A 27833-nucleotide genomic window follows, 5' to 3' on the forward strand; every position below is an offset into this window, starting at 1 on the left:
CCTGCAGAATTTCCTTTTTTATCATCAGTCAATTCTTTTTTTTTTTTTTCATTTATTTTTATTAGTTGGAGGCTAATTACTTTACATCATTACAGTAGTTTTTGTCATACATTGAAATGAATTAGCCATGGATTTACATGTATTCCCCATCCCGGTCCCCCCTCCCACCTCCTTCTCCACCCGATCCCTCTGGGTCTTCCCAGTGCACCAGGCCCGAGCACTTGTCTCATGCACCCAACCTGGGCTGGTGATCCATCAGTCAATTCTTGTGCCATTATTATTTTTCCCTTTCCCTTCTGGATACAGAACCTTGTCCAAGTAGGAGGGTCTTGAGCTAACCCTAGCCATGAGGCAATATATGGATACTGATCCGGGTGTCCTGGCTCTCCTGTGACTACTGTGTAGACGCTTCCACTATTTTTAAGTTCATGGTGTTCTCTGGTGGCCATCCTACTCCCATAGAGGGCCACTCGACCTCACAGAGTGTGTGGAGGCGGTTAGACGTCATCTGTACGCATAGTCTCCTCCAAATCCCTTCTTTAAATTTTTAATCATGCATTCCAATACAGCTGCCTTAGATTCACTTCCTCCCATCTTGTTTACCTTCTTGGACCTTCTTCTACTTTTCAATCTGTCTATGAAGTTCTCAGTACCCTATGTACTTCTGATATTTCCACTCAATGAAATACTTAACTTGCCATTCCTCCTCCTTCCTAATTGGGTTAGAAGAACCTTCCCTGCCAGATCCCAGAGGGAGAAGGGGGATCGGTGTGTCTTCACCTGCCGGTCAGCACAGCCGAACCAGAACACCACATGATCCAAGACTGTTTCTCCCTTAACTTTTAAAGTCCATTCTACTTCGGTGGGCTTGATCAAGTGCGGATGAAAAACACAGACGGGTTAAATATCCCACGTCCCAGGCTGTCTCCAGAAAAGCCAATTCATACTCACTTTTGTATCCCCCTCCTTCTAGCCTGACAATTCTGAGGGGGTCAAGAATTTCACAGGAGGTGGGATACCTGCAGAATACAAGCATCCAAAGACCAAGTTTCTTCTCCTAACAATCCCCTGGTGACTGCTTGGTAATAATTTTGCCCAAGACAGCGTGGACACCACCTCTAAATGACATTCACAAATTTCCTTCCTAAGCCCTAACACGCTCGTCAACCTGTGTACCGAGCAATCGCTGCCACCTGCCTATTCCAGGCTCCTGTGGGTCCGTGCCCCTTCTAGTCCCTCCCAGGGGGGTGATCAGGCCCCCCTCTTCCACCTGCTGGGTGGGTTCCTCCTCACCTGAGCACTCAGTTCCCCTGCTGCTGTCCACTACCTGCTAACGTGAAAGGTCCACGCATTGAGAAGCAGAATCCTTCCAGAAGTGTGAGGCACATTCCCCCCTCTAGAAGGTTCGAGCCGCAAGACCTCAGAGTAGTCCCAAATGGGACTTGTCTCCTTAAAGTGAGGAGTTTCTTGGCCAATGCACCAAATGTTGTAGCTACACGTTCTGGGAAACAAACTCACTCAGAAGGACAATGCAGATAGTGGAGTGCAATTTATTACACCAGTGGGCCCAAGGCAGAGTCTTCTCTTAGCCAAGGACCCCAACCAGTTTTTGTTAAAATCTTATATACCCTAAGTGTATGTACTCAAACCTACTTCCCCAAATTCTCTGAAACTAGTCTGAACAAAGGAAAAGAAAGAAACAATCCAAATTAACCCATGATTCCTATGCTTTAAACCTAGGTAGTAAACAGTGGACAATTATCAATAGGCCTGTGTTCATACCCCAATAAGCATAATAGAATTTATGATTCTATTTGATTACACAGATAATTATGGTATTCTTTTAGGCATCAGAGGGTCTAGGTATGAGCCCTAGGGATTTTCCATCCTGAGGGTCTGGTTTTCCAGTTGGTGTGTCATTTCCATAGATACTAGGCATATAGCTCAAAGTCCACAGTCTCGCCCAAGATGGAGTCCTGCTTTCAAGGTGGAGCCTGTTCTGTTTGTTTCCTCCTTCATTATCTGGAGCCTGTTCTGTTTGTTTCCTCCTTCATTATCTCTTACAAGAATCCCCTATTAATAAACCCATTTCTTTCCTCTTACTTTGTGTCTTGCTGAATTACTTCTGTGCTGAGACTCAAAAACCTGAGCTTCTGTAAATCCAGATATCAGATATCTGGATATCAGATATCAGGTGAGAGATTCTAGTTAAAAGACCATGGGTTCAAGTCCCAAGAAGGCTTTGACTGGGTCCAAGTTCCATGTGGATTAGAGTCCCAAACTGGGTTTCAGCCAGGTTGGAGTCCAGGTCACACGGGCTAGAGTTCCAAGCAGCGTTTTGGCCGGATTTGAGTCCTGGCACATGGGTTCAAGTCCCAATCTGAGGTGAATAATTTCACTATCACTAAATATACTCACATTCTCTGGTACTGGGGATAGGATTTCAACCAAAGAATTTTGAGGGGATACAGTTCACTACTGACATGGTTTGCTGTTGATAAACTCTTACTGTTTTTACTTGAAAAAATATTCATTTCAGCCTCAGTATTAAGTGATAATTTGACTATAATAATGTTGATCATACACCATGATCAAGTGGGATTTATTCCAGGGATGCAAGGATTTTTCAATATCTTCAAACTGTAACAGGAAAGAGCAAATTCTAATTCCTTGTTGGATCTATTTCTTCAACTTTAACCTTTGCTTTTCATTGCTTTTGTTATTATAATCACTATCTATAGCTATCCCACTTCAACTTGTTCAATCATGTCTGACTCCTTATGACCCCATGGACTATACAGTCCATGGAATTCTCCAGGCCAGAATACTGGAGTGGGTAGCCTTTCCCTTCTCCAGGAAGTCTTCCCAACCCAGGGATCAAACCCAGGTCTTCTGCATTGTGGGTGGATTCTTTACTAGCTGAGCCACAAAGGTAGCTATATATAATGGCTTGCCACAGGAAATCCTACCCCTCTGGGCTTTGTTCAGCTCATAGAGAGACAATCTGACCCTGCTCACCTGTGAATGGCTACAGAAAATAAGAAATTAACATATCCCCTCCCCAAAGATGGCCATTCTAGGAGATATTTGCAAGACTTATGACCTTTTTACTTTACTTCCTCACCTCCTCCCCCTCTTTGTTCTATAGAAGAATCTGGCCTCTAGACCCTGATAAGATGGTGATTTTGAGATATCAGTCTGCCATCTTCTTAGTCTTCTGGCTTTCTGAATAAAGTTGTATTTCTTGCTACAATACCTCATCTCCAATTTATTAACCTATATTGTGGCAAACAAAGTGAACTTGGGCTCAGTAACAAATTCAATCAATGTGATAGACCGTGTTAACAAACTGGAGAATATAAACCATATGATCATCTCAGTGGATGCAGAAAAATCTTTTAATAAAATTCAACATCTATCTACGATTAAAAAAACAATTCAGAGAGGAAGAAAAAGGGATTATACCTCAACATATAAAGGCCATATACGACAAATCCATAGCTAACACCATATTCAACAGTGAAAAGCTGAAAGCATTTCCACTAAGATCAAGAACAAGACAAGAATGACCATTCTCACCACTTTTATTCAACATAGTTTTGGGAATCTTAGCCACAGCAATCAAAGAAGAAAAAGAAATTTTAAAAATTGGAAGAGGTAAAACTGTCACTGTTTGCAGATGGCATGATGCTATACATAGGACATCCTAAAGAGTCTTCCAGAAAATTACTAGAGCTCATCAATGAATTTGATAAAGCTATTGGATACAAAACTAATATACTGAAATCTGTTGCATTTCTATGCACTAACAACAAAGTATCAGAAAGAGAAATTAAGGAAACAGTCTCATTTACCATCACATCAAAAAGAAATAATAAATAGGAATAAACCTAAGGAAACAAAAGACCTATGCTCAAAAAAAAACTATAAGATGCTGATGAAAGAAATTGAAGATCACACAAACAGATAGATATACCCTGGTTTTTTATTTGAAAGATCCAATATTGTTAAAATGACCATATTACACAGGCAGTCTACAGATTGAGTGCAATCCATATCAAACTATCAATGGCATATTTTCACAGAACTGGAACCAAAAAAAACATTTTTTAACTTGTATGAAGACACAAAAGAATAGCCAAAACAATCCTGAGAAAGACTGGAGCTTGAGGGATAATGCTCCTTGACTTTAGATGATACTGCAAAGCTATGGTAATCAAACCAATATGGCGCTTGCATATAAACAGACATATAGATTAATAGATCAGGACAGAAAGCTCTGAGGCAAATTCATGCACTATAGTCAATTAATGTATGATGAATAAGGTAAGAATACACAATGGAGAAAAGATAGTCTCTTTGGTAAGTGGTACCGGGAAAACTGGACAGCTACATTTAAAAGCTTGAAATTAGAACATGGTCTAACACTATGTACAAGAATAAACTCAAACTGGACCAAAGAACCTAATGAAAGATTGGATACTATAAACTCCTAGAGGAAAACATAGGCAGAACAATTTTTGACATAAGTTGCAGCAATGCTTTTTTGGGATTTGTCTCCTATAGTAACATTTAGAAACAAAAACAAAAATAAACAAATGAAACCTAATTAAACTTGAAAGTTGTTTCACAACAAAGGAAATCATAAACAAAATGAAAAGACCATCTACTGACTTGGAGAAAACGTTTTCAAAGGATGCTGCCAACAAGGAATTCATTTCCAAAATATACAAGCAGTTCAATATTAAAAAAAAAAAGAAAAAAGAAAAACAGGAAGAAGACTCAATAAATATTTCTCCAAACAGACATACAGATAGCCAACAGACTCATGAAAAGATGCTCAATATTGCTAATTATATTAAGTCCCCTACAGCTGAATAATTTCCAATTCCGATTACACATCTGTAAGTCCAATTTGTTCATAAGTCCAACATAGTTTAGCCTAGGTACCCAACTAACACTTCACTGGGTGTTAGGTATAACAATATAAATAGGTTTATAATACATTTCACACAAATAGTACATTAAAAAAATTTTTTTGTAATCTGACAGTACAGTAATCTTGGGCTTCCCAGGCAGCTCTGTGGTTAAGAATCACTTGCCAAGCAGTAGCCGTGGGTTCACTCCCTGGGTCAGGAAAATCCCCTAGACAAGAAAATGGCAACCCACTCCTGTATTCTTGCTGGGAAAATCCCTTGGACAGAGGAGCCTGGCAGGCTACAGTCCATGGGGTCAGAAAAGAGTCAGACGTGACTTAGTGACTAAACAACAACAACAATAATCTTACAGACACATGTGGCATATATATCTAATGGAATACTACTCAGCCATAAAAAATATGATATCACTTATATGAAATCTAAAATGTGACACAAATGAAGCTATCTATGAAACAGAAATAGAAAACAGACTTGTTGCAAAGAGAGTGGGGGGTGGGGGAGGGATGAATTGGGAGTTTGGGGTTAGTAGATGTAAAATATAATCAATAGAATGTATAAACAACAAGGTTCTACTATATGGCATTGAGAACTACATTCAGTACTATACAGGCAACAGAAGTACTAGCTGGATGGGGGTAGAGGGTAAGAGCATGAAAGTAAGCAGAGTCAGGGCGCATTTGGGTGTTTGAATTTTGTGCTTAAAATATTTTAAGCAGGATTACGCCAGAAAAATGTTTACATGGTGGAAAAATCACTCTGCCTCATTATTGAGAATTGCTTGTAGGTGGACAAGGGGAACAGATAGAAATCTATTGGGAAAAGTCATTGAGACCAGAAGTAACGCAGAGGAAATGTTGATGCATGGGTAATTTGGAGATTTTTAAAAATCAACTTTTGTTGGAGTATATACTCCAACTTTTTGTTGGGGTAAATGTTGATTTACAATGTTTTTTAGTTTCTGCTGTACAGTAAGCAAATCAGTTATACATATATCCACTCTTTTTTGGGGTTTCTTTTCCCGGTCATTATAGAGTATTGAGTAGAGTTCTCTCTGCTATACAGTAGGTTCTTATTAGTTATCTACCTTTGGAAACGGAGTCAACAGGCGTTTGTGATTAATTGGACTTGGATGTATTAAGAATCCGACAGAAATAACCCCCATATTTCTAGCTGAAGAATCTGGGTTATGGTGGGCCACTCATCACAATAAGCAATAGAGGGAGAATATCAGCTCTCGGTGGGAACATGATTTCAATTTTGGGCAAACTGCCTACAGTAAGGGAAGTGAAGCTATGACCGGAGATGCCAAGTGGACACCGATGGCTCTACAACTCTGAGAGTTTGGTTTCAACTCTTAAGCAGAACAGGAAAAGTCGCTCTGTAATTCAAGCCTGAACTTCCAAGGAGCAGGCCTGTCGCTGAAAGCTTGCTCCTACACCAGCCCCTTGCCCTCTCTCTGTCCACGTCTGCCTTTTGACCGCTGGACACTGCTGCTCACCGAAATGCAGTAAGGCTAGCTTTCTTGGCGCTCAAAGATAAGAAAGCCCTTGTTGCAGGAAAGCTCAATCCTAGGCTTTAAGCCAGGACACCACCGGCCCGGTGCTGCCTCCCACCGCGGGGCTGGTTCCTGAACGCGGCGCTCTCTTCTCAGCGGGGTGGGGGTGTGAGGTGGGGGAGGGGAGGGGATGGGGGGGCTGGTACACCTGACAGCCTGCCCCCCACTCCCTACAAAGGCGCGCATACCCCTGACCCATATCAGGGGAACCCTATCCTAGCATCAGGCCAACGGCGAGCTTCTTTGCTTATCGCGCACAAGGAAGTCTAGGGCATTTGGAATGTAGACTCGGACCAGGATGCACCCTCACCATCAGGGTTAAGCCGGCGGGACAACTCAATGAACTGTGGTCTCCACACTTAAGGCGAAAGCTACGGCAACGGAGTAGCGCCAAACCTCCTCAAACGAAATCTCACTAGGAAGCCTAGCGAGCTGAGTAGCACCTCCTTCGCCAGGCTCCACGTGGTACAAGTGCGCAGATCTTCATGCTGGGTGTCTGTTTCAGTCTTGTGTTGCCGTCTTTTTTGCTTCATCCAGTAACCCCGTTCTTCTGTTTAAAATAACAACAATAAAAAGAAGCCACCTCAAAAAGAACAAAAGAAAGAAAGAAAGGCTGGGTGCATTATTCTTACTTTCAGAAAGGTAAGTGCAAGACCAACCCAACTGTGATCTTCATGAGGTGTACTCAGCCTCAGGCCCACAACAAGACTGAGAATGAAGGCTTTCTCAACCACTGCTGGGAAGCCAATAGCCACTTCTCACACTCACAGTGGCTCTGGCCAGTTGCAGAGTGAGGTATAGAATACAGTACCAAGGAGGGTTGCTTTATTGGTGTGTCCCTCTCTAATTCTTGTTCTCAAGTCCTCATTCATTGGCTGGGGTGGGGGTGAGGGGGTGGTTGTGCAAAAGAAGGGACTTAAATTCACCAGTTAAAGGTAATGGTCTATTTGGGGTAAACGCAATCTTTCAGGATTTCTCCCTCCTCCCTTTTCTAGACTAAAGGTCACATCATAGAGGAAAGGTTTGGCAGGGGTAGGAGTGGTCCTTAAAGTCATGCTGGCCCCTGCTGCTCCTGCAAGCTACTGATAAAGCATGTGGCAGATAAAAGTTCCTTCAACAAAACAAAGCAGTCTCAGTGATCCTCAACCTACCTGCACTTGGTCCCAGCTCAAGTCTATGCAGCCTCTGAATCCTGTTTACATCAGTGCATATGTTCAGGTATTCCTAGAATCTGCTGTGCATTATTTCTTACTCGAAATTATTTTAGCAACTTCTTTGTGAGTCTAAATTATTTCAAATGGTTAAAATATTCAAATAAATGTTTAAAGCAAACAAAAATGAATCTCTTCCGTGCTAGCCAGGAGCCAAGGGAAACAGGAACAGGACCTTAAGCTCACTATTGAATAAAGCAACAAGGCAATTAACCTTCTGGCAGTCACTTCATGATTATTCAGAGTCACTTGCATAGCAGTGTCTTCTCAGTCAATATCGGTCTGGTGCGTCTATCCTCGTCACTCCCCCATCCCTTCAGACCCTGGGCAGGGAAGGGTGTTGGGTACCTGAAAACCCCATACCAACCCCACACCCTGTTATCTACCCTCCTAATCTTTCTCCCTTTCCCAGGGAGAATTCTTAGTCTTTTCTTAAGAGGAGCCCAAACTCCTCCTTTGGAGAAGGCAATGGCACCCCACTCCAGTACTCTTGCCTGGAAAATCCCATGGACGGAGGAGCCTGGTAGACTGTAGTCCCTGGGGTCACTGCGAGTCAGACACGACTGAGTGGCTTCCCTTTCACTTTTCACTTTCATGCATTGGAGAAGGAAAGGGCAACCCACTCCAGTGTTCTTGCCTGGAGAATCCCAGGGACAGGGGAGCCTGGTGGGCTGCCATCTATGGGGTCGCACAGAGTCGGACACGACTGAAGTGGCTTAGCAGCAGCAAACTCCTCCTAAATTAGTCTTTTTTCTAAGGGGGCTTCCCTGGTAGCTCAAATGCTAAAGAATCTGCCTGCAGTGCAGAAGACCTAGGCTCTATTCCCCCACCCCCCCACCCCCCCCCCCCCCCCCAGAGAAGAGCATGGTAACCCACTCCAGTATTCTTGCCTGGAGAATCTCATGGACAGAGGAGCCTGGCAGGCTACAGTCCATGGGGTCGCAAAGATAGGACATGACTGAGCAACTAACACTTTCACTCTTACAAGGGAGACACTAGGCTTTGTAACTTAGTCCTGATGGCGTGTGGAGAGCTGGGAGATCATGAAGAGCCATTACAGGGAAACAGCAATTTTTTCTCTCTTGCTGCTCAATCTCCGAACCTGCTTCCTATTGTTGGAGAATGCCTCCACTCATTTCCCACCTCAGAGGCTGAATATAAGAGATACCTTCCCAGCCCCCTTGCAAGCAGGCATAGCACATATTCTAAGTTCTGCCAATCAGATACTTCCTCCCAAGGCTTTGAATTGGGATGAAAAGAATGACAAACTCTACAGACTCCATCCTGGTGAGAAGTGGTAGAAACAGCACTGGTATTCTCGTGGCAGTGGGCAAGGTTCAATGGCAGCGGTGTCAGAGGGGTGAGTGGTGGCATCGAATAACTGCAAGCAAAATGGGGTCTTCCCTAGACCAACTTGGGACGTAGCTCCTGGCTGGAGGGCCCTTGACCTCACTGGCTAGCCCTCCTGGATATTTGGTCAGCTGTCCCTGAGTTGCAGCTGGTTTGAGACCGCAGCTGTGCAGAGTGATTTAACACTTGGAGACCACAGTAGCCAAGTTTAATATGAAAATAGATTCATTGGGGAACCAACACAGGCTTTCCAGGAACTCAGATTGCCTAAGTCAAGATCAAGTCCTGGATGGAGATAGAATTTTTTTCCCCCTGGAATCACAAGTTCTCTAGGGGACCCTATACTATAAAGTCAGCCCTAATGTGCCTGAACTTAAGACCCATTGATTTATTCTGTACACACTATTATATATAAAATGGGTACCCAACAAGAACCTGCCGTATAGCACAGAGAACTATACTCAGCGTTCTGTAATAACCCATAAGGGAAAAGAATCATTTAAAATATATATATATATATATATATACATGTGTATATATATATATATATGTACATACATATGTATATATATACATACTATATATGTATATACATGTACATGTATATATATATAGCTGTATAATTGAATCACTTTGTTGTACACCTGAAACTAATCCAACATTGTAAACCAATTATAGCTTTTTAAAAAATAAAGACCCATTAATAACACCAGGAACGAAGCACCTCAGACCTGACTTTTTCTCAAGTTCAACTTAGTATATAGCAATCTAATGGATTTTTTGCTAATTTTTTTTTCTTTTATCTTGTTTCCTATTTTGGGGTAGATGACCCAATGTGGACCTAATGCAGAAAGAAAATACTTTCAAGGGAAAAAAAGAGAGAATACCTACAGGAAAGAAATCTTTTTTTAATGCATCTTTCAGAGTAGGAAAGTTTATGCCCATGTGGCCTTCCTGTACCTCTGAAGCATGGTCTCTGCACCACAGTGGGAGAAAACTTGGGTTTCTGCTAGATAAGCACAGGAAAGCACCCCTAACCAGGTTGGGAAGATCCCCTGGAGGAGGGCATGGCAACCCGCTCCAGTATTCTTGCCTGGAGAATCCCATGGAGAGAGGAGCCTGGTGGGCTACAGTGTGTGGGGTCGCAAAGAGTCAGACAACTGAACAACTTTCACTTTTCAACCTCTCAATAGAAGATTTCTCCCAACAGAGTTTAGGTTCACAGACCCTGGCCAACCAGGAAGGTATGACTGGTAACCTGACAAGCTCTGACAAGAAGTTCTCTTTCCTCCACACTGCAGATAATCTTAAATAAGTTGGCTGGCAACCGCAGTAAAGATCTAGATTGGAACTGTTGGAATCTGGGAATGTCAGTTTTGCTTGTGATGACTGCTGCAAATGTTTTCGTAAATATCCTGGGGGTGAGGCTGCTGCTACACTGACTTTTTGTAGGCGGTACTCTTTGTTATTTATTTTGTTTTTGTTTGTTTGTTTTTCAGCAACAAAGACATCAATGGTTCAATGATGGGATATCTCACACATGTAAAGCAAGGTCCTGGAATGACACTCCACCACATGCAAAAGACAGCAGGCAGGACATGGTGGCAGTCTTTGTTCTATTGTGCTCTTTGGAAAAGTAAGACACAAGAGAGAATTGCAGTTGGGTTAAGCCTACTGTGGAGTTTAGAGGAGTTACATCCATTTCTAGTATCACAGAGCAAGATATGGTGATCACACTTAACAGTGGCCAGTGTATAAAAGTTAAAAGCTTTTAATAAAAGCAGGACCATGTTTTCCATTTTAAACTTATCTCTGGTACACTCAGAACCCTATGCAGGAGGTAAGACCTGAACATTCATGCATTCAGTCTTTACTTATTAAGGGTGCATGAGTCAGGCACTGTTCTTGGCCTAAGAACAGAACGGACAGGTTCCCTGCACTTAATAGATCTTACATTCTAGAGAAGAGAGAAGATAAACAACACATAAGTAATTTCCTATCATTGCAAGTGCTAAGGAAAAACTGCTATCAATTTATCAAACTGAGCTCGATATATTCGAAGCACTGTTAGTGTTTTACAAATATTAACTCATAACAACCTAAAAAGTAGGTACATAATTATCCTCATTTTTTAGATGAGAAACGTAAAGCACAAAAAGGTGAAGTAATTTAGCAAGCATGTAGTGAAGAGAGGATGCCAAGCCCAGAAGTAGAACTCTGTTGCCTGAATGAAACAAGGTAACAGAATTCAAAAGAAGGAGGTACTGATTTCGATAGGGCATCTAGGAAAGGCTTACCAGGAGGTGAATTTAGAGCTGAGATTTGAAAGTTGAGAAGAAGCAGTCAAGCAAGGATTGGAACAGAACTCTCCAAGCAGCATGAACAGTACATGCGAAGGCCCTGTGGGAAGAACACCTTCACACCTCCCGGCACTAGGGAGGCAGGGACCTGTTTGTGCGGAGTCTTGGAGGCCACAGTGGGGAGTATGGATTTTATTCATATAAAATAGAATATTTTAGATACTCTATGTTATAGATAGATATCTATATCTAATATCTATTTAGGTATTAGATAGAATGGGGAGCGCTTCAGAAGCAGGAGAGTAAAATGGTCCACTGTGCAAAACTACATAGTCCCCACTACACTTAAAAGAATGTAAATGTGTAGGAAAAAAGCCTTTGAGATCATACCAGCTGATTAAGTGATTAATTCTAGGCATGCTTTGAGACCGTGACAATGATCAAGGGAACTCTGGCTTTACCTGTCTTTTACCTGAAAAGCTACTTTTGTAATTATACAAATGAACAACTTTTAAAAATAATTTAAGCTCCATAAAATCCCATATGGGTTGTGTAGCTTGAAACCTACTCAGTTACAAGCAGTTGCATCACTCTGAATTAAACACGTATTTGTGGGATTTGCGAAGTCTACTTCAGACACAAACTGAATTACAGTGTGTGTATCTCCCTTAGGGAAACCACAAGCTGTCATGTGTATCACGGAGTGAGCAGAATGCCTTAGGGAGAAGTTGGTAAGACTGAGAAGAGGCAAGATAAGGAAAGCTGATTGTGAGGAAAACCCAAAATAGAAATAGACTCACAGACATAGAAGACAAACTTTTGGTTACCAAAGGGGATGGGAGGCACAAAAATTAGGAGTTGAGGCTAACAGATACATACTACTATACATAAAATAAACAGTGAGGGCTTACTGTATAGCACAGGGAGCTATATTCAATATCCTGTAATAACATATAATGGAAAAGAATCTGAAACAGGATAATGAGTAACTGAATCACTTTGTTATGTACCTGAAACAAAATATTGTAGATTAACTATTGTTATATTGTTGTTGTTTAGTCGCCTAGTTGTGTCCGACTCTTTGCAACCCCATGGACTGCAGCACACCAGGCCTCTTTGTCCCTCAACATTTCCCAAAGTTTGCCCAAGTTCATGACCATTGCATAGGTGATGCCATCCAGCCATGTCATCCTCTGATGCTCTCATCTTTCCCAGCATCAGGGACATTTCCAATGAGTCAGCTATTCGCATCAGATGGCCGAAATATTGGAGCTTCGGCTTCAGCATACTTGAATTAAAAAAAAAAAAAAAAGAGTAAGAACTTGGCTGGCTTCTTCCAGTAGGAAGCAACGGATAATTCTATGCATTGTCTAAACTATGAAAACCATTTTTAGTATATAGTGAGCTACTGCCAATTTTTATCTTTCTTTGTAGAATGTACCTGATGAAATGTTTTTTAGAAGAAACCTGGCTTATCTCCGACACCTACTCCCATGACACTTGAGCCCCTTGGGATTTACTGTACACTGTCATATCTCACTGCTTTCACTCTTCCTCCTCCCTATTCACAGTCTCTCACATGGTTTGTGTTTTGATGTGTGACTCTTTACTGCATCTCCTTTCATTCTGCTTGGAGACTCCAGAACCTCCTGTCCAGTTGCTTAATGCCTTCACTTCCAGTGACTTTTCTATCCAGTCAGTTTTGGTGATTGCCTTCCATTGTCATACCCTGAACACAGGTTACCAGACACCAGTTCTGCAATTTACACCCAAACATTCTGAGTTTGGGCTCAGGTACTCATGTTGCAGAATCCTTTCCTATCATGCGACCTCTATCACATCACTTATATCTCTCTCTTGACACGCAGAGCCTCTTTCTGTCATCTTCTCTGTCTTGCTTAGACTCCATGACTCATTATAACCCACAATCTTCACTTTTCCTGCTAAAAAAAAACCTCTTTTTTACTCCTAGAAAACTTTGAAACTTTCCAGCTTAACATGTTTTCTAATTTCTTTGATCATTTCTTTCTTGATGCATGAGTTCTTTACAGGTATATTTTTCAATACCAAATACAAGGGGATTTCCTAGTAATCTTTTTGTTGATGATTTTGAGCTGAATGCCTTATTACCAGACAACACACTCTGGTTTCATTCCTTTTAAATATATTGGCTATCTGTCACTACACAACGTATTACTACAAAACCTAAAGAATTAAAATTCACAAATATTTATTGATTACTTCCATTTCTATGAGTCAGAAATCTGGACATGGTTTAATTGGGTACCTCCAACTCAGAGTCTCTCAAAATGTCTCTCACAAGGCTGTGATCAAGGTCTCGACGAGCTGCAGTCATCTCAAGGCCCATTTGGGGAGGACCCACTCTGAGCCCACTCCTGTGGCCACTGGCAGGCCTCCGGTCATTACTGGTTATTGGCTGGAGACATCGGTTCCTTGCCCTGTGGGCCTCTCTCCATAAAGCTACTCACAACTCAGCAGCTGGCCTCCCTCAGAGTGAGCAAATAAAGGCATCTAAACAGAAGTCATGGTCTTTTTTAAAAAACAACAACAACGACAAAAACCAGACTTCATCTTTTAGAGCAGTTTTAGGTTCACAGCAAAATTAAGCACACAGTACAGAGTTTTTTACACACTCCCTTCCCCTACACATGTTAACCACCCATACCACTGACATCTCCCACCAGAGTGGTGCATTTCTTACAATTGATGAGCCTACATTGACACACCCTTATCACCCCAAGTCCATATTTTACATCAGGGTTCAGTCTTGGTGATATACATTTTATTGCTTTTGACTAATGTGTACTGACAGGTAGCCTCCATTACGGAAACACACAGAACAGTTTCACTGCCTTAAAAATCCTCTGGGCTTTCCCTGTTCATCCCTCCCTCTCCTCTGTGGAAACCACAGATCTTTTACTGTCTCCATTGCTTTTTTCTTTTCCAGAATATCATATACAGCAGGTAACTTTTATTGGTTCCTGTCATTAAAAAATATGCATTTAGGTTTCCTCCGTGTCCATGACTTGATAGCTCACTTGCTTTTAGCACTAATATTCCATTGTCTGGATTTACCTTTTCATCTATTGAAGGGCATCTTGGTTGCTACCAAGTCTTGGCAAGCCATAGTCTTTTTGTCATCTAATCTTAGAAATAACAACCCATTACTTTTGTGGCATTCAGTTTATTGGAAGCAAATCAGTAAGTCCAGTCCACACTCAAAAGGGAGAGATTACACAAGGGTGTGGGTATCAAGATGGGGGAGGGGTGGATCATGAACTCTATCTCAGAGGTTGCCTGCCACACCAGAGGAGATAAAGGTTTAGAGCTAACTTGAGCATGCCTAAGCAACCACGCCCGTTAAAGCCCTGCTTTTATGGAGTTTGTGGCTGAAAAGAGGCGACTTTTGTTTTGCTGTAGCATAATTTACCGAAGTACTAAGAGCTACTGAGAAACACAATGAATGCGCTTGGCCCTGTTGAGAATGATCCTGAAGCCCGTACAGCGCTGTAAAATTTGCTGCCAGCTCAGTTTTACTGGAAAAATAGAATCTTCTTCTGGCACATTTTCTTGTACAACTGCCCATTCCATTCAAGTTTCTAAAAAATGGACCTCCCAATTAAACAGTGCCATTTATTACAATACTGCCTGTGCTGCAAAATGGAGTCTATAATAGAAGACAAAATATCCAATGAGTAAGAGGACTCCAGTATTATTGCATATATTATATCACATATATCTACTTATACATCTGTACAGAAGTGACGATGAACGGAATATCCGGTTTCACAAAGTAGGCATCTGCTTGCTAAAGGTTCGGATGTAATGTTAAACAATAACATAGAAAATTTTAAATAAAGAATATTTACCAATACTCATAGCAAAATACATATATTTGTGACATTTTATATATAAATCAATAAAATACCACTGAAATGTATATGTGAAATCAGATTCTTCATTTTTTTTTGTAGGGAAGCTTTATACTATTTACCTTCAGTTGGTATGGAAGGGTGATATATGGTGCTTTTTTCCTTCCTCAGATCCTAAAATCCCCCAACTAGTCCAACAGTTGGTGGAAAAAGTATTTGTTAAACCATCTCTCGGTGGGAACAGTGGATCCACATGCTTGACAACTTTTAACAGATGAATCCCTTAACTCCCACACGCAGCACAGAACGTCTTCTCATTGCCTTATTGGATAGTTACATCCAACCTAAGTATGTTCTCATGTTAAATGATGAGTGATCTCTGACTCAGGTGGAAACAGAAAGCTCCGGGATAGCTAGAAAACAGTGGCACCACCTCACCACAAGAGGGAGTCAAGAGCCACAAAAGCATCTCGTTCAGTATTTTTAGAGCTAGGCTCTAGCGCTCTGGAGAAAACAGAAGTTTGGCTGTTTCTATTTCCCTCACCCTCTTTCCTGGTCTAATAATCCAGAGACTTTCTTCTGACCAAAGACGGGGCCAGTACCCTCAGATCCCTCTACAGAGAGGCGGAAGCAGCTTACTTCTCCCGTGCCGTCCTAGGCTGACTTTCCAAGGAGCCCTCCCCACACGGATTCACACAGAATTGAAACAGGTTCCTGTCTCAGTGCTGAAGACACCACCCTTCAGTGCCTGCCCCTGCTCTCCAATTTTCTGCCTGAGCCCAAATATCTGGTTTCTGAGTAAACATTCCATGTTCGGTGATTCAAGTAATCCTTGAATTAACTTATCACTGTAACTAGGTGATACAGTGGTCAATGAGTAACTTTCAAAGGCCAAAAGTAAGGACTCAATAAGCAGAGAAAAGTCCAACTCAGAGCCTAGGAAAACACATCTTTCCCGGAATGACATAAATAGAGATCTTCTGTTACAATCCACAATCGTTTCTGAGTCCTTTGCGCCTGGGGAAGTTCTAAAACACTCAACCCCATAAGTGGTAGCACATTCATTCTCAGTTAAGCATATGGGGTGTTTGGGGATTTTTTTTTTTTTTCATTGCTAGCACAGCCTGGGGAAAAAAAATGATGAACAGAGCTGAGTAAGATAGTTTCCCTTCAGCAGAGTTAGTCAGATGCTGTAGGCAGAATGTCAGGCAAAAAATACAGGGAGGAGTAAACACAATGGGAGATAACTTATGACAACAGAAATATGATTCCTTGAGTACTGACTAATGCTTATGAGTACACACAGATTCAATACGGCAGTTTTCCAAACTACAGTTTAAAATTTTTTTTAATGATCAAATTATTGTCCCAAGAGTTCACTCTTTTACTAGATTTCTATGATAACTCTTCTCCAAAGAGTTCAAAGCCTTGTACTAAATAGAAATGTTCCTTTTTAAAAAACACTGTCAGAGGCAAAGCTTAATCTATTTATTATGTGCTGGGAGAAAAGATGGGAAAACCATAAGCAAGATGCCGTAAAGAGTGATGATGATTCTAGATGGCTGAAGAAAGAGTGTTGGTGGAGTCTTCGGACCTGACAACTTTCAGCTAAGCTAAAGGAACTAAAGGAACAAGAATACGACCATAGCCATGTGCCATAGCCACCTCAAAAGCTTGGGGGAGCTGACTGCAACTTGGGAGACACATTGCATTTTGAATCTTGTAATCTTCCAACAGATTTCAGATCCAGAACTTCTCATGAGGCAGTTCCCCAGACTCTTCTCCCTGATACTCTTCTGCTGTGAACACTGGTCCCTATTCTAAAACACTCATTTATTATGGAGAAATCTATGCCTCTGTCTCATTACAAACTTGTATTCCTGCCATTGTTATCCATGTTTCTTCCTAGCTTCAGATTTGCTCAGATCAAAACAGTTTTACATTTGGGCTCCAAAAGCTCAGAAATTTCTCAGGAGCAGGCCAGCCTGTACTCAGGCTAAGTCTCTCTGTCAGGCTCTATCTCAGAAGCTTCAACCAAGGAATGTGAGTCCCAGTGGCTTGTCATGACCCGTCTCTGCAGTCAGGGGAAGATGACTGGTCAGACCTGGGTCACAGGTACCTTTATAGCTGGGGGTGAAATTAGCTCCACCTACATTCGGAGTAGGAGAAGAGGAGATTCCCAGTTAAAGTGAGGAGCTATTAGAAATAGGGTAACTGAACTCTGAGCAGCCAAGAAGCCACACATGTGCACCTCCACCACGTTTCAGCCCTTCCCTCTCCATCACATCCGAGCACAGTCCCCTTTGGCTTCTAAGGAATCTGGGATGTCTGAATCTGGTGCAAATGGGCCCTTGATGTTGTGCAGTGAGTGTGGTGGGCCTGACTCTTTGAGAACACACACCTGGTCTTTGCTATGTGATGAGGGTCACTAGTATTCATTTGTTCAATGCTGTTTCAGTCTCTGCTCATACCTTTTGTTAATTTGTATTGTCACCAAGTGATACCACCCCCCCTCCCACACACACACACATGCACACACACACCCCACAGGGAGACAAGGCAAGCCAATAATAACATCTAACAGTAACAACAGACCTCAGATAACAGCCATCACTGTGATAGGGGACACTTCAAAGATGGGAAGGGTGATGGAAGGTGCTCATTACCACTGTTTTAAATTCATCTTATAAATAAATTCACCATAGAGCAAGGCATGTCATCTATACAAAAATTCATGTGAAATAAATCATTTGTTTCAAATAAACATCTCTATTTCCCCCTTTTCAGCATTAAAAAAAAGAGTAGGTACATTTACCTACATCTGGTTTCTATATTAACTACATATAATCAAATCAGTTATTGAGAAGTTGACTAGGAGTGGTTGTCCTTCCACAGTGAGACATCTTCTCCAAATTTTCAGAGCAGCAGGCAGATGTAATGAGAATAGAACAATTCTTCCCAGGAAAGACATCTTTTTTCCTCAGAGTGATCCAGCTCTGCTCCCACAGTCTGTAGTTTGCTAGTGGAAAATCCCACTACCAGCCTTTCAGATGGCCGTGGGGGAACTAACTCTTAGGAACGAGGCCTGCTGATGCTCTCAGACCTATACTGAACACATGTGGGCTCAGGAGCCGGAGGGTGGGGACTTCACCCTGCTGGACTGGAGAGTTCGTAGGCAAGGGGCGGAACATGCGGTGGCTAAGAGGGGAGCCACCATCCCAGCTACACCACCTACCAGCTATGTGTTCCTCAACAGTCCTTCCTTTCTGGGACTGCGTTTCCTCACCTATAAAATGGAGATAAGAGTTCCTACCCTTAGTACTAAGTAAAGAAACTGAATGTGATGAGGGTTTGGATTTGTGCTGTGGTTTTTGTTTTTCATTGTGTTTTTAAGTGCCCAGGAGGTCAAGCTGGGTCTGAACTCTTAATTCCATCAGGAGAAGGACTGTCATCAACAACTTAGAGCAGCAAGAGGAACAATCGTTAGACAACTTTGTCCTTCACTTAATAGACGAAAACAACCAGTGCTTAGATTTCCCTTTACTTATCAACTTGGAAGAGCTAGCAAACAAATCCTAGTTAGCCTAAGGAATATTTAAAAACCCTAATATCTTCTTTCTGAAGAGCTTGTACTTCTAGTTTACACTATTTTGACTCTTAGTTCTGGTTCAGAGATATAATATGATGCATCGCACAATCCCAAGAGAAAAGTTCAGAGCATTATTAATAGTGATCGCTTATATTTATTGAGGAGGCATTAGACATTCTGTTCGCTGTACCTTAATGATTAATTGAGACAGGCACTCTGGATATGCCCATTATACAGATGAGGAAACTGTTGTGTCTGACACTTTCTGACCCTGTGGACTGTAGCCTGCCAGGCTCCTCTGTCCACGGGATTTTCCAGGGAAGAATACTGGGGCAGGTTGCCATTTCCTTCCCCAGGAGATCTTCCCCACCCAGGGGTCATACCTACATCTCCTGCATTGGCAGGAAGATACTTTACCACTGAGCCACCAGCCCCCAAAATACTTGAAATGATCACAGGTGCTTAAAAATAGTATATATTTAATTTGAATTAATATATTCTCATGATAGTTTAAGACAGACTTTAATTCTGAATTCTAGCTGGTCTGCCTCCCTTGACCAGGCCAGGTGCCCACTAGTTTGTTTCTAGGCAAAATTTCCTGGCACTAAGTTTTCTTAGATTCCCTCTCCCTTCTCTAAAAGAGCAAGAATTTTCCACATGGAATATGAAACCAACCTAGCAATCATCTAGTATCAATCAGAACTCTTTCAGTTATAGAAAAGAAATGACTCAAACTGGCTTAAGCCAAAAAAAAAAAAAAACTAAAAACTAAATATATCAGCTCTTGAAACTGAAGAAGTCCTGGAAGAAGTGCCCACAGGTGTGACCGGAAGTACTGCCTCAGATGATAGCATCACAACTCACCTTATCTCCATCTCTCTGCTTCTCAGGGAAGCACACTTCTTGCCAGATGCTCCAGACTCAGAGCCTCACAGTTTCAAGTCCAGTGAGGAGAGAGGATGATTCTTGGCCTGTGTCTCAAGCAAACGTGCTAGGTTGATTTACAGTTGAGCCTCATTGCCAAGGTGTATTATATATTCAACCTTGAATCAATCATTGCTGCAAAAGGGAGGACATGCTCTGGCCAGACCCAGGTCATGTGCCCAGCTATCATCAGAGGGGCCATCAGCATCTGGAAAGAGAGTTGGGGAAAGGTGGTACCCCTGACCTACAGAGGAACCCAGATGTTGTTAACAGAAAGAGAATGGAACTGAGGAGCAGAATGTAAATGATCACAACCTAAACGGTGATAGGTTCTAATACCCTATAAGCCCAGGGATTTGACTACATGTATTCTTAACTCAGCTCTGGGCCAGTGAATGACAGCAAGACATAACATTAGAAGTCAGAACAATTCCTGAAACCCTGGCCAGATAATGATCACCAACATATGGACAGAGGTCCTATGTTCTGGCAAAGTACAGATTTAAACAGCTAACATAAAGCATCTCTCACTCAACAATTAAATTTTGCCAGAGTCAATACCTGTGAATCCAGAGCACTGTAACAAGTGTCAACCACCCCTGTTCCTCCACACTCATTTTGTGATGACCTTGGAAATTCCAGGATTTAGAACAAACGAGCCATAACAGAGACTGAAGGGGCCAGAGGCAAGCAGGCTCAGAAGGTTTCAGCTTAGCGCTGAAAAGCTAACAGAGAAGAAAGACTCTTCTCAGATGGTGTCCATATGGTTACATATAGGGCACATGAGATTTAAGTCAAATCTACAGCCAGGGACAAGGACGATGCAGAAGGAACCAACCAATCACCTTTCTTAGAGCTGGAACCCTCCGAGAATACGGCCTCAGCCGAGCACCAGGAATGAGAGGGGTCATTGTTGAAGGAGCTGGCGGACTGGTAAGACGGAATGTGGTTCTGGTTGGATGGAACTGTTAGCACAGCCCTGGTAGGCTTGGTTGAATATGTTATTCTATTTCAAAAGTAAAGAGAAAGGGGCAACACAATAGCTAGTGAATATTTTCAAAATGAGTATTAATATTTATCTCCAAAAAGGAATCTTCCTCAAATATAAATTGTTCACTTTAAATGCCCCAAGGATTAACCAAGTCTCCTAAATAAATTTGGTGCATCGGAATCCTTCTTCATTAAACAGCCTGAATGATGAAAGCTTGTTCAAATATAAGATTCGGCAACTAGCAGTAACTGCCTTCTTAGCCAAGGCAGTTACTAACTACAGAGGTATCTTCGCCCAGCAACCCAGCCTCAGGTCACACTCCAAACCACCCCATCACCTTCACATCCTTGTCCACATTCTCCAGGAAACAGTGATGATGATGACAATGGGAGCTAAAAAGAACCAAGCCCTTACTATCTGCTAAATACTCTTTACCCAAGGGCTTTACATCAGTTATTTAAGTGTTACAATTATTTTCTATATTGCTGTATGTAAAATAGATGAGTGCAAGTTCAATGAGTGAAGCAGGGAAACCAAAGCCAGTGCTCTGGGACAACCCAGAGGGATGGGGTGGGGAGGGAGGTGGGAGGGGGTTCAGGATGGTGGGGACACATGTATACCTGTGGCCAATGCATGTTGATGTATGGCAAAAAACCATTACAATATCATAATTATCCCCCAATCAAAATAAATTGAAAACAAATTAATTAAAAAAATATTATCTTGACTTAACATACGAAAGTAACAAAAGATGGAAAAAACAGTAACCTACACAGCAAGTGGGTTCCCTCACCCACATGTTTAAGCCAGTTATCTGATTTGTGGACATGATAGTATGGATCTCAATTTTCTTGCTTTCAATAATAAGCTGGTCGTTACTTCTAATAATTGTCAGCACTTGAATTTGGGTGTGTACAAACAAGCATCACATATAGGTAAGGACAGGACTAAGGTGATTGTTTAACAACGACTTTCTGTGACCTATCACAGAACATTCTGCCACTGAACACCAGATTCAACTCAGCCACCGACCCATTTTCTGGAAGCTGTGGCAGGCAGGATAGACAGTAGGCTCTCAGCGTTGATCCTGGGTTCAAGACCTGGCTCTACCACTTACCACTGAGTCACTGGGAAATTTTCTTATCTTTTCAGGGTTAGTTCCTCTTCTATAAAACAGAGAACATCGTATACCTCCCAGTGAGAAAGTACAATACAGAACAGCTATGTTATGTTGTGTGTGTGCATGCGTGCTCACTCAGTCATATCCGACTCTTTGCGACTCCATGGACCATAGCCCACCAGGCTCCTCTGTCCATGGGATTCTCCAAGCAAGAATACTGGAGTGGGTCACCATTTCCTACTCCAAGTGATCTTCCTGACCCAGGGATTGAAGCCATGTTTCCTACACTGGTAGGAGGATTCTTTACCACTGAGCCACCTGGCATGTTAGCCCCAGCAAATGCTTCATGACAGCATCATATTCAGTGTGGGAAAGTCTGAATCCCAAGATGATCAATAGATGATATCTGCAAAAGGAACAGAAAATTCACAAGAATACAGGAAAGGATTAAATTCAGAGATAGCCATCCTGTCTCCGTAAGAACTAATCTTGACGGAAATAACCCTCAATGTGCCACTTCCTCTTTTCTGGAGCAAAGAACAATTTTATCATCTGTGAGAATGTCCATCAACATATCCCTGATCCACTCTTACTTGTATGTAGGGTTTTCAAATTATAACCACAGCAGCAGTTCTGTTAAAGGAGAGGAAAGGTGGGGGAGAGGGTTGTAGGCACAATTGACCACCACCTTTAGGGGTGCCTCTTGTGGTACCAAGAAGCTGATGGTGATGGTTCATCATCACTCAAGGCTATGATCCCTGCTCCAACTCATTAGTCTTGCTTCTTGGTAATATCTGCTTCCCCCTACCAAAACTATTCCTCCATAAAAGCAACTGTTATTTCCTTGAAAAGATGGACTAAGAAGGAGAGGGTAGGAGTTTGATACACAGTAGTACATATTTCAGAACTTACGTAGGTCGCAGCATCATCCTCATCCTCATCCCAAAGTATTATTTGGTCATTGATGTTTGTTAGACATCAGAACTGTTATTGGTTGGCAGCTGACATTAGGCCATATCTAACTATGACATACCTTGGAGAGTATCCACATTGGTATTTGCTTCCTAAAGTTGGCAGTCAGTCACTCTTAGAGATGGTTCAAGAGAATACTTGATGAATCTTACAAGAGAAGACAAATATGAAAGAGTATATACTGAATGATTCCATTTATATGAAGTTCAAAAACAGGCAAAACTAATCTAGTACTAGAAGTCAAAATACTGGATGCCTTGCGTGGGGGACTTCTGGGTAGTACTTGTGTTTTTTGTTTTGTTTTGGTACATCACATGGCTTGTGGGATCATAGTTCCCCGACGAGGGGTTGAACCCAGGTCAATGGCAGTGAAAGCCCTGAGTCTTAACCACTGGACCACCAGGGAATTCCCAAAATATCCTTTTTCTTAGCCAGAGTGCTGCTTAGCAGGTGTGTTCCCTTTGTGAGAAATTTATAGCACTGTACCCTTATAATTTTCCACATGTATGTTACACTTCAGTAAGTTTACTGAGAAGAGGAGGAAGTAAAGAAGGAGGAAAGAATGAAACAAAATAAAGAAAAAAGGACATGAATGAAAATGTAAATCAACCCAGAAGTCATTCAATGGGTGAAAGGTTGAGTAGACTCTAATGCATCCATACAATGGAATACTACTCAGCAATAAAGGGAATGAGTTATTGATACATGCAAGAGGTCCAATATGTTAGTGAAAAAGATGTCAGTCTCAAATGTATGACAAAACCCACTGAAATGTTGTGAAGTAATTAGCCTCCAACTAATAAAAATAAATGAAAAAAAAAACCATTCTCAAAGAGATAAAACTAGAGGTGGAGAACAGATGATTGGTTACTAGGGATGAATGGAATGGGAACAGATATGAGTACAGAGCAAGCCTAATGAGTTGGAGCAGGTAGCATGAGAGAATTCTTTTGTGGTTCTGTATCGTGATTATGGTGGTGGTTACACGAATCTATACATGGGATAAAATTACATAGAACTCTACACACACACACACACACACACGAATGCATATCAGAAAAAATGAACCTTATTTAGTGAAAACTAAATAAAGTCACTATCTAGTACCAATGTCAATTCCTGGTTTTGGAGTTGTACTATACCTATACAACAGGTCACCATAGACCAAGCTGGATAAAAGGTACAAAGGACTCTCTGCACTATCTTTACAATGCTTTATGACTACAAATATTTTAAAATGAAAAGCTTAAAAGCCAAAAATTTTTAAAAAGTCTTTGACCCTATCCAGTTTCGATTATTCCCATACATATTTGCAAAAGCTGCCCCCTTCAGGAAAGGTTGTGACCCTGGATTCCTACCTTAGTGTCAAGCACTGTCAGATGAAAACATACAATCCTCACATGGAAGTACATCTACAGAAAATACCCTCAAATGGTGAGGGAAAAGAACAACAAAACTGTGCGTTCAGGCTCACTGGTTTCTCTCTCGTATGATTTGCATTAACAGTTTTCACACCAGTTTAGAGTTTCAGGTTCCTTTCACAGAACTATATTCTTCACATACGTGTTGAACGATTTTCTTAAATATTATGGGAACCTCTAGAGCAACTATTCTCCAATAAAATTAATTATAAAAAATATGAGAACCAAACAGAATTTTAAAGGTAAGCCCTTAAGGTATCTATATTGATACCACCATTGCAACATGATTGAAAAGTTTAGATTGTCTCAGATTCCAAATTCATTTTCTACTGACAGTGACCAGGAAGTGAGAGTCTCTCACCAAGACGGCTGCTTTCCTTTCCCTGACACTAAAAGAAACAGGAGCCAACGTACCATCAATGAAATTGCTGCTTTTAAAGTCTCGGAGAGGAGAGCATGGCAAACTCGATTTTAATGCGTATTAGAGATGCCATTGTCCTTCTCGGCCTGCTAATGAATAAAAGCCAAACTTTTAGAACATAGTTCAAAACAAAGGATAGGTTTTTCAGCCATCGGTCATGTTTGCATTGTATTTATTCTTGGTTGAATTTGTGTGGTTAGTCAAAGGATAGATAAAACAAACTAAAACTTCAAAGACCATACTTTGTAATCAGCAGAAATTTAAATATTCTGTCGCATTAGCAAGTATTGGGAAGTGTGATTTACCCAAATAGGACTTTGAACACCAACTCTCTGAATGTAACCCAATGAAAAGGAAAAGACCTCTACCTTGTCTAGAGCCACAGGAAAACCACTGGTGATGGAACAGTCAGCGTCTAAACCCCACCCAGGGTTTCATCCTCAGGCTGTGTTCCTGGGCCTGCTCCATTCCTTTGACAGTAAGAGCACATGCTGTTTGTCAATGTTTCTTCTCCCAGACTCAAGGATCTCAGGGTAGTGATTAGTGATAAGAGAGCAGACAGAACCAAATGATGGGCAGGACCCATGAGATCTGGTTCAGTGGCGTGGCTGGAAAGAAACATGGAAGGGTCATCCTCTTTGGGTCAGTTCAATCATATATTTCTGTGTCCTGGCCTGAGGCCTCAAGGGACATAGATATACATCACATTTTCACATGGGCAACAACTTGAGCCCATTTCATTATATTATTTCATTCTATAGACATATAAATATATATAATTATATAAATAAAATGTATATAAATGTGTATATATATGTATATATTGTTTCCAGTTAAACTATGCCATGAAGAAATCCAGATTCCCTATATACTCTGTGGAGCCATGGGGGGACAATAACGATACGGTACCTAATCTCCAAAGATGGCTCTCACCATCATTCATCCTAAGATCCATGCCCTTGTGTAGTCCTTCCTAGACTAAATTGGAGTTGGGCCCATACATAATGAAGGGATAACTCAGCAGGCTTGGGATGGTCAGGTTCTGTACTTTTTAAGGAGAGGACGATCTCTGACTAGCTCCTGGGAGGTAATCTCTAAGACCTTGGCATATTCTGTCTGATAAGAGTCCCTGTGCATATCCAGTGCCTTAAGTCATAACCATAGTTCATGTTAACTATGTGATTGATGGTAAACACCTGTTTTTGTTCATCTGGGACTCTGAACCCATGTGTATCAGTTTGACCTCTGGAGGATAGGGAGACCGAGTAACTCTGGTCCGTCATGTGGGCATTCCACGTTTATGAGACTGACCCTTAATAGAAACCTTGGACAAGGCTCAGGTGAGCTCCCTGGCTGGCCACACTTTGTATGTGTTATCACACATCAGTGCTGAGACAATTACGTGTTATCTGTAAAACTCCACTGGCGAAGCACAGCTGGAAGTTTGCACTTGGTTTCTCCTGGACTCTGCTCTATGCTCCTGTTTCATTTGCTGATTTTAATCTGTGCTCTTTCACTGGAGTAAATCTTCACTGTGAGTGTGACAGCATTTATGAGTTCTTTTCTTCTAGAGAAGCTGCAGTCCTGACGGCAGTCTTGAGGACCCTACACGTAGCCTGTAACTTGCTTCAACCAGCAGAATGAAGCTGAAGTGACACTGTGCCTATTCTGGGTATACACCTTAAGAAGGCCTAGAAACCTCTGCTCCTGCAGTTAGGGAATGTCCTGAGTAATAGTAACTAGAGACCTCAGGAAGAGAAGAGGCTCAGCCACTCCAGCAGCAGTCAAATCTCTCAAGACATCAGTCTCAGCGACCAGCTGACTGCAACCATGTAAGATCCCATCAAAGACAACTGCCCAGTTAACCCAAAGAATCATGAGCCGTAACAAAATTGTTGTTTTAAAACACTACATTTTGCAGTTGCTTGTTAGGTAGCATCTGGTAACTAAAACCAGCAGAATGATAAAATAATTGAAGACATTCAGAATTTAATTGGCTAAGAGATCACATGTGTCACAAATGATTAATAATTCAACTCAAAACAATTTTCCTAAATTGAAAGCAAGAAACATTTTTTAAAGAGGACTTGGATTTAATAAAATTCTCTCAGGCTGCAGAAGTCTGTTGTATATTTTGTTTTAGGCTCCAGACTTATTTTCATAGCTTAGGTAAACAATACCTCACACAGGAATAGTCTATAGGAGGTTTCAAAGCTCTTCTTGTTTTGTTTAATTTTATTCTTAAAATGAAACTATGAGGTAGTTATTTCATCCAAAATTTAAAGATAAGGAAAGAGGGCTCCCTGGCAGACAAGGAGCTGGTAACACTGGTTTCAACTGCTCCAGACATGCCCTCTGGACACTGCTGGGCTCCCCTGGCCACCCTACAATGAGTCCCCAGGAGGAAAAGATGCCAAGCTCAGACACATAATGTCTGAAAATACTATGGCACGTTTCTACTCATGAATTTCACTGCACGTTGTTCAGTGACAATTTCAGCAAGTTAAAAATGTGCCTCTTCAGTCATGAAAGCACAAAGTCCATATGACTGGGGAACAGCAATAATGCTGGCCCTTTTATCTAATCATCAGCAAGTCTTCTTCTAGGACATTAGATGTCTTATAAATATTTGCAAATTTGCTTGGCAAGTATTTACCCTTTAGTGAAAACAAGCGGTCTTAGAAGAGAGCTAACAAGTCACTTAGGACGGGTGAGAGCTGGCTGATAAAAGCCCACTTCCAGGAAAATGAAACCTGAGCTTCTTATAAAATGTCAATCATCCCAGATAATGGTGACCATTTAGGTAGGTAAACTCAGAGTCTTCACTTCTCTGTCTTGTGTTTATACTTCACATCAGGCAGTTTCAAACGACTTCATGCATCTGGAAGCTTTTAAATGGAAAAACCAAAGTACAAAGAAGTATATTGTTTTGGATCATTCTGCAAATCAAAACTCATACTTTTAAAAATCAAATATTCTTTCCCTGTGTTAAGAACAAACCCCAAGTGCCTGATCAGCCAATTATTTCCACAAGGCAAAAATACAGTTATGCAGTTGTTGGTGGGGAAGGCAAAGAATTTCCTCAGCCACCCATGAAGGAAGATGAGGGACCTTACCCACTGGCTGGCTACCCTTACAAAGACTGC

The 27833-nt window shown here is 41.5% G+C and overlaps 1 long non-coding RNA gene across 1 annotated transcript; it reads right to left on the minus strand.

Annotated features, from left to right (window-relative positions):
• Positions 1–1787: 1787 nt before the first annotated feature.
• Positions 1788–23026, minus strand: LOC139034356 (uncharacterized). Its single transcript, XR_011486803.1, has 5 exons — positions 22907–23026; positions 22009–22279; positions 20608–20768; positions 19703–19970; positions 1788–7045 (listed from the first exon to the last, which is right to left on the minus strand). It is a non-coding gene; the product is annotated as an uncharacterized lncRNA (long non-coding RNA).
• Positions 23027–27833: the final 4807 nt, after the last annotated feature.

Source organism: Odocoileus virginianus, chromosome 3 (genome assembly GCF_023699985.2).
Source record: "Odocoileus virginianus isolate 20LAN1187 ecotype Illinois chromosome 3, Ovbor_1.2, whole genome shotgun sequence".
Taxonomy (NCBI): Eukaryota; Metazoa; Chordata; class Mammalia; order Artiodactyla; family Cervidae; genus Odocoileus; species Odocoileus virginianus.